The sequence below is a fragment of the Podarcis filfolensis genome (assembly GCF_964270895.1).
Source record: "Podarcis filfolensis genome assembly, chromosome: 3".
NCBI lineage: Eukaryota > Metazoa > Chordata > Lepidosauria > Squamata > Lacertidae > Podarcis > Podarcis filfolensis.
The window spans coordinates 93112615-93120525 of record NC_139606.1 but is presented as its reverse complement, the minus strand read 5'-3'; positions in this window follow the sequence as shown (position 1 = coordinate 93120525).

Genomic DNA, 7911 nt, shown 5'->3' with positions numbered 1-7911 from the left:
AATGAAATGTAGTCCACTTCTCAAACCTATCCCTGTTGGTTGTTGTTTTTAAAGAAAGCTTGTTTGGTTACTGATACAGGGCCGTTCCAGAGTGGCCTTTTTTGGGGAGGGGGGAGGTTGTATTTTGCAACATGTCATTGATCATAGAATCAGAAGGGACCCTGAGGATCATCTAATCCAACCCCCTTGCAATGCAGGAATATGCAGCTGCCCCTTATGGGGATCGAACCTGCAACCTTTATGTTATCAGCACCATGCTCTTAACCTTGCTTAATTACACTTTAAGCAAGAAGAATGCATTAATGGTGGATTTATCACGATCCATCCACATATCATTCTGTTTCACTAGTTGTTCCGTGATGCTTTCCCCAAGGTCCCTGCGTCACTACGATCTGGAGGAGCATCTTGTGCTATGGTGCTGTTGAAGGGGCACGACAACAACAAAAAGAGTTACGGGATTTCAGAAGAATGTTTGGGTACGTGCACTGATTGGAAATGAAGCAGCGTGACCACCCTGAAACTTCTGCAGGTGTAAACAGTATTGACAGCCTGATATCTGCTGCAGCTCCAGTTCTGCGGAATAGCTTCCTGCTGAGATACAACAGGCTCTTGCTATCTGTACTTTCCAGGAGCATTTTGAGGAAATTTTTGCTCCAGCAAGTTTTCCCAGCTGGGCAAATCGTTCTTTAGCACGGGTGACCAGTTCTTAGGGTTTCAGCCTTTTTTAAAAAGTATTTGTAGTGTTTCTCTTTTTAGTTATCTTATAAATTGCCTTGAGAGGGCGGGTTAGAAGGCAATTAATAAATCAGTGGTGATAATAATAATAATAATAATAATAATAATAATAATAGCATCATGAGCACAAATCATCATGACAGCACAATAAATAGGGCCTCTGGAGGGGCCTACAATGTGTCCTTCAGCCAAACTCTACAAAATGCATAGCAGGGAGAGGAAAAGAGTGGTTCTAGTTCTCTCTCTCCCCTCCCAATCACCGCACTGGCATATCTTTAGATACCTTAAACGCTGGAAAAGCCACAAGATCAGAAACTTTCTCTTCCAAAGTCAATCCCGCTTTCATTAAGAATTGTTATAAGATGACATTTACAGAACAGAACCACGCTATATCGAACAAAGATAGATCTTTGGGGAGTTGTCAAGGCTGAGAACGAGCTCATTCCCACCATCTCTGCGCTCCAAATAATTTTCAGAAACTAGCGTCTAGGGAGCCCACCGAGGTACATGCTGAGAGTAGGCTGGGTGGAGGGAAGAGAGAGAAGGGAAATGAAATGGGGTTAATGGGGAATGTTTAGAGGGCTGATACTGAACCCACTGCATTCCTTCCATGGATGTTAACAACCCCTGCAGCAGACCAAGAGCAAGATCTGAATAAGCACTTGCATTATAGACCCTTATTTGTATCCAATGATCCCGACTCTCTAACTTGACTATTTGGATCTGTCCTCTCAAGGGACTGGCGCATCCTCACTACAGTGGTTGGGTTCGCAACAGGAACCAAGACATGGCAAGTTTCTCCTGTCCCATGGCATTCCCTGACCTTGGGAAGTCTTGGAAAAGGGCAACAGAGCTGATGTCCACATGAGTCGGAGTGAAGCAGTGGCCACCTCAGGTGGCAAAAACAGAAGAGGGGCAGCCCCTGCAGACTCCTTGCCCACCCCACCACCGCTGCAGAAGCAACCCAGGTAAGGGAGACTTTGACAGCGGCAGAGAAGCAGAGTGTTTTGCTGACTAGCATTGCTGCTGGTCTCACCCCCTCCTAGGGCTGGAGAGAGACCCATGGCAAAGCTTCCCCCTTACTGAGTCAGCAGGAGCCAGAGGTGTTCCATTGCCCAACTTTGCTGCTGGGCGGGAAGGGAGCTTTGGGAAATGGCAATGGCAACGGGTGTTTCGCCTCAGGAGCTGCAACATCTTGGTCCACCCCGGAAGTGCAACCCCATTCAGATTCTGCGATTCCACCCTGCCATTTTGAAATCACGCCTTTGCAACCACCTGGCTCTGGGCAAAGAAAGGAATTGAAGGGAGGCCAACCAAGGAAATCCATGTGCACCAAAAGAGTGGAGCAGGTCAGATCATAGATAAAGCTCCAGAGGAGGCTGCTCTGTTATGGCTACAGGGGCACTATCCCACTAACCTCAGTATGCCCTCAGCCATTCTTCCTTCCCACCTGCTTACTTGCCTTATTTACAACCAGATTAAGGGATGGCCCTGGCTGTCAGCCTCCTCCTCCTCGTTAGTCTCCATGTTGCCCTTGTAGAACCTGGCAGGGATGAGGATGGGGACAAAGCTAGACTGAACAGACACTGCCTGTCATTGGCTCTGGCTCCCCCTGCTGTTGGTCTCCCTGCCTTTCACCCTACCAGCTACAATGGGCATCAGCCACAGCTGCAAGGCTCCATTGAGTACAGCGTCCTCTTTCCAACAGTGGCCAGGCAAATGTCTTGGAAAGCCTACAGCTCATCCCTTAGGCTGCAATCCAATGCCCACTTTCCTGGGACTTACTTCTGGGAAGAAACATCTAAGGTAGCACTGTTCGCATCTTACCTTGACCCAGACTTACCAAGTGGCCATGAAAGGTGATTAGGAGACCAATTAATTAATTAATTAATTCCATTATTTGTTTTCCCTTCAAACTCATGATTCTATGATTCCGTGTGGCAAGCTGCATCATTGCAGCCTCTCAGTAGAAAGCTAGATATCTATCGTACAGCACAGTACTGCTGAGTGCTGCCCCCATGTGGTGAGTCGCATCACTACAGCATCTCACTGCGGAACCTTCCGGACTGGTTTTCTCCAAGCTGGCTGCTGGCTCTTTCTGGTCAAGCTTCCTGTCTCACTGAATGTTGCTTGAGCAACAAGGTCTTCCTGAGCTCTAGTGTGTCTTGCATTTTTGGTCTTGCTCTTTGTTCCAGAGTCCTTTTGGTCCTGACTCCCAGTTCCAGTCACCCTTCTGACTCCACATCATTCATTGCCCCGTGTTCAGCCCTGAGTCCGTGACACACTATTGTTGAAAGTGAACACCAGTTTAAATCCTGATAAGGAAGACACCTGGAGGAAGAACCCATCTCCGTGGTCAGGAGCACCTTCTAGCAGTTTTGGCTGGTATGACAGCTGTGGCCATTCCTGCATCAGGAAAGCTTTACCACAGTAGTCCATGTACTGGTAATGGCAAGACAGTGGTGCACACTGTGTAGTTGTTATGTATTCAGTGGTCTGTGTTTGCCTGAGCTTGAGTCTGGACCAAGGATTCTGAGCCCCTGTGTTTTGATTCAATACATGATATCCAATCACAGAACATTTCAGTATTTGGGCCTCTGCCATTGGCCCTTGAACTCTGAGTCATGATTCACAGCTTGGAAGTTTAGACAGCCAATCACGTTGGGAGTGGCCCAGGACTTCAAAAATGTATATAAGCAGTTGTTTTGCTGATGTTGTCCAGTTCTGTTAGTTCAATAAAGGTTCTTGTGTCTTGCCCCGTGGGAACCCACCTACACTTCAAGCTTTCCCTTGGGCTTGGTCCAGAAATTGCAGCATTCTGCACTAATAGGAGTGAGACCCTGTCAGCGTATTACAGCCCTGCTTGGAGATCTTCTCTGGCTGCCGATTTGTCATCCAGGCCAAATTCAAGATGCCACTATGAGTATGTAAATCCCTTTTATCTTAGTCCATTTGTGCCCACCCAGCCACTCAGTGTGTGGAAACTGGCACTTCAACCAGTGTCACATAAGGTTCATTCTGCACTTGCAAGGAATCAATCCTTCAGCATGGAAGCACCTGCTCTTTGGAACTCCCTGCCTCTTGATATTAGGCAGATACTTTCATTGTATTGTGTGTGTTTTTATCTCTGCTAAGAAGTTTTGGTTTATTTAAGCAAGCCTACCCAGAATCCGCACTACAGGTTGAACTCCCGTTGCTCTTTCTCATCTTCTGACAACCTAGCAGTTCAACAGCATAATGGGGCAAGTAGATAAATAGGTACCACTGTGGCGGGAAGGTAAGTGGCATTTCCGTGTGCTCTGGTTTCCGGCACTGTGTCCCATTGTGCCAGAAGTGGTTTAGTCATGCTGGCCACATGACCCGGAAAGCTGTCTGTGGACAAACGCCGGCTCCCTCTGCCTGAAAAGCGAGATGAGCGCCGCACCCCATAGTCACCTTTGATTGGACTTAATCGTTCAGGGGTCCTTTACCTTTATCTTTTACCCAGATACATAATTGTATCGGGTATGTTTGTTTCTATAACTGCTGGTTTTAACTGATATTCCAATAAATTTTATGTCTACTTATTTTTAAAGTTTGGGTTTGTATGTAAACAGCTTAGAAAGGTACATCAATTCAGCAGTATATAAAATTAATTGATTAATTAATTAGGACATGGAGGCTTATATGAGTGGAGGTACTCTGTGAGTAACCTCGGCCCACCTCAGTAGACATCCCTGCTCAATGACATCTGCAAAGCACTTTTGAGGAAAACAGCAACGAGAAGCTTATGTTCTTGAGTCTGAGTTATGAAGGAGAGGTTTTTTTCCCCATCCCTGCCAAAGACAATAATTCCCCCCCCCCCTTCTTTCAAAATAAACATCGCCCTGGAATGTGCTGCAGCAAATGGCTGAGGTTGTATTATATTTCATGCAGCTTTCTAAACAATTTTCAACCCTTGCTGGCTCCCTGTCAAACAGAAGGCGACCAACAATAGCACAAGCCCATTAAAGCTGAGAAGGTTCCTTCCTGAGGTGAACATGGCCAGAAATAGTCATCTTGGCTCGCTTTTCCATTTGGCACTGGGGACTAATAATGCGTGTCCCACTAATGGAAATTATCTAATTTCATCCGAGCGCAGCTCCAGAGAGATCTGGGCTGACGCACAAACAATCAATACAGCCACATTCTTCTTGAGGAGTGGAACAATGGGAGGCTGGTGGAACCGTGTGGAACAACGTCACCCCAAAGAACAAACAGAAGGTGTAAAAATAGGCATCTAAAGCAGCCGGGTTGTTCTTCATTCACAGGGAAGAACAGTTTGTTGACTTCTCCGCTTGGCACACTTGGTTAGATGTGCAAGGGAAGGCCGCCGAGAACCAAGAGAATAAATAAAAGCCACTACTTTTCCATCTGGGTCTGAATGTCCTAAGAAACCCAGAGCGTACATTACACATGCCTTCTGAACACCAACCATGCAATTCCCACTAGCAGCGCAAAATCATTTTTCACTGAGCTGCTCATATACTAAGACTGGAAAAAGCTAGCTTTTTCTATGGTTTTAAAGAGTGGCTTTATAAAAATCCAAGTGTTTTAAACACTTTAAAAATCAAGTAGTCCTCTCTCCTACGCCAATCATGTCCGCACATTTTGAGCCTAGTTTCAGAAGATTCTTTATTATTTGTTGTGTGTGTTTTTCAAAGCTCAGCAATATTTTCTGTAAACCTACATAGACCTTCTCTGAAAATTATCATCAAATTTCTACTTGATCAAAGAAGGGATTGGTTGGGCTTGATGACACCCAGTGCTTTTTTCCCAAGGGGTCCTCAAGGGTATGCAGTACTAGCCCCTCTCTTTTTTTGGTTAAAAAGTGTGACACTTATTGTAACATCTTTATGGTGAGTGCTGGCATCTATTTTTCTAAAGAAAAAGCAGTGGTGTCGCTTAAAAGTTCCTAGCCCACTGAACATGAGAAATAAAGATGGTCTCCTTCCTAAGGGTAAGGTAAAGGTAAAGGGACCCCTGACCATTAGGTCCAGTCGTGGCCGACTCTGGGGTTGCGGCGCTCATCTCGCTTTATTGGCCGAGGGAGCCAGCATACAGCTTCCGGGTCATGTGGCCAGCATGACTAAGCCACTTCTGGCGAACCAGAGCAGTGCACGGAAATGCCGTTTACCTTCCCACCAGAGTGGTACCTATTTATCTACTTGCACTTTGACGTGCTTTTGAATTGCTAGGTTGGCAGGAGCTGGGACCGAGCAACGGGAGCTCACCCCGTCGCGGGGATTCGAACCGCCGACCTTCTGATCGGCAAGTTCCAGGCTCTGTGGTTTAACCCACAGCGCGTATCTCCCATCATACCTGAGTATTGGCCATGCTGACTGAGGAGGGTGGGAGTTGTGGTCAAATAATGCCACAGGCTCTCCACCTCTGCCACAGAAGAAGGGCATCTATGAACTGTATTAAGGTGAGGGAAGGAAATGAGGGGAGGCCTGGGACATGAAGCAGCAGCCACTGGGAAAGGAGTTAGATGTAGACGAGAGATGACTGCAGCCAAATGAAAAAAGAAGAGAAGCAAGGAATGAAAGTAGGAAAATATACTGGTACCTCTTTTGCAAGTATGAGAATAAGATCGCATCATGAAATGACAACCAATCAGCTCATTATTTATTGCATGCATATCCTTCCCCTCTTCCATTATGGAGATTAAGGCAGCATACATGGGATTCCCAAGCAGTCTCCCATCCAGACACTGACCAGATCCAGACCTGCTTAGCTTCAGCAGAACAGCTGCATGACATGCCCCAAGACCACATCCTTAAGACTTAGATTGAGGATAAACCTGCATGACTACAGGAATGTCAGTAATGGAGGTGAGGGGGGTCTTCAGAAAGAGTCTGGAGCAAATGATCAGGGCTGAATCAAAAGAGGCTGGAGAGGAAGAAGCAGGAATAACAGTCATAGAAGCACAGAATGGTAAGGGACCATGAAGGTCATGTAGTCCAACTCCCCCCACAATGCAGGAATCTTTCACCCATGACCCTGAGATTAAGAGTCTCACACTCTACCAACTGAGCTATCTTGCCTGGTGAACCCTCTAGGGCTGGCTTCCTCAACCTCGGCCCTGTTTTGAGACTACAGTTCCCATCATCCCTGACCACTGGTCCTGGTAGCTAGGCATCATGGGAGTTGGAGGCCCAAAACATCTGGCGGGCCGAGGGTGAGGAAGCCTGCTCCAGGGCTTAATCACAGATGGTGTGCAGCTTGTCCTTCTATTCTTTTTGCACCACACTGTTCGAATCATGAATATTTCCACAGGCAAGGTACCAGACCAATGGACTGTGCAGCCATTCCCCAAGCCCCGCTTCCAAGGCGTGGGATCCCAGGAATTTGCTGCAGCGGCATTTTGTGTGCTGCCTGTTGAAGCGCAGAGGTTGAGAGAGCACCAGGCCAGCGGTCTGCAGTTTTACAAGCTGGAGACCAACACACCACACCGTGGCAGCTCCAATCAACGTGAGCGCTAAGGGGGAGTCTCTCTGTCCTCCTTCCTAGTTGCCTTTGAGCAGGGAGGGAGCTCAAGTGTTTCAAAGCCCACAGGAGCTTGAAGAGAGGAAACAGCAGAAGTGCAGAGGTGGTAAACAGTTGCTGAGGACTTGATCTACCCTTCAGTAGATTCAAGCTCAAAGGCAACCCTAAGGGGCTTGTATATGAGCTACACAATCATACATGTTTATTAATTTAAGCTGTAAGAGTCCCAGTGGAGGCAGGAAGCCTGGCTGTGTTTTGACTGTGATGAGGCAAAAGGGGAGGGAATAGGACATTTTAAAGGGCTGCTGTTATGTTGGGGTTGGATGAGTTTCTTCTATGTACGGGGGTGGGGCGGGGGGAGGCTTCCAGGGCAATGGCCCCAGGCACATCTTTTAAGGGGCACTGCGCATTTGGCTCCTCGTGCCACCCTGCCAGCCTGCGCCACTTTGCAAGGCTGGGATCTGATCTGAATGATGTGCCAGCTATCTAATTTAATATTGCCACTCTGCATCCACCGGCAGTGGATTTCCAGGCTTGCAGACAGCAGTCCTTCCCAGACCTACCTGCAGATACCAGAGCTTTAACTTGGGTTCTTTTCCAGGCAAAACATGTGTTGTACTACTGAGCTTCTCTAATGCTGCAATCCTATGCACATCAACCTGGCATGAA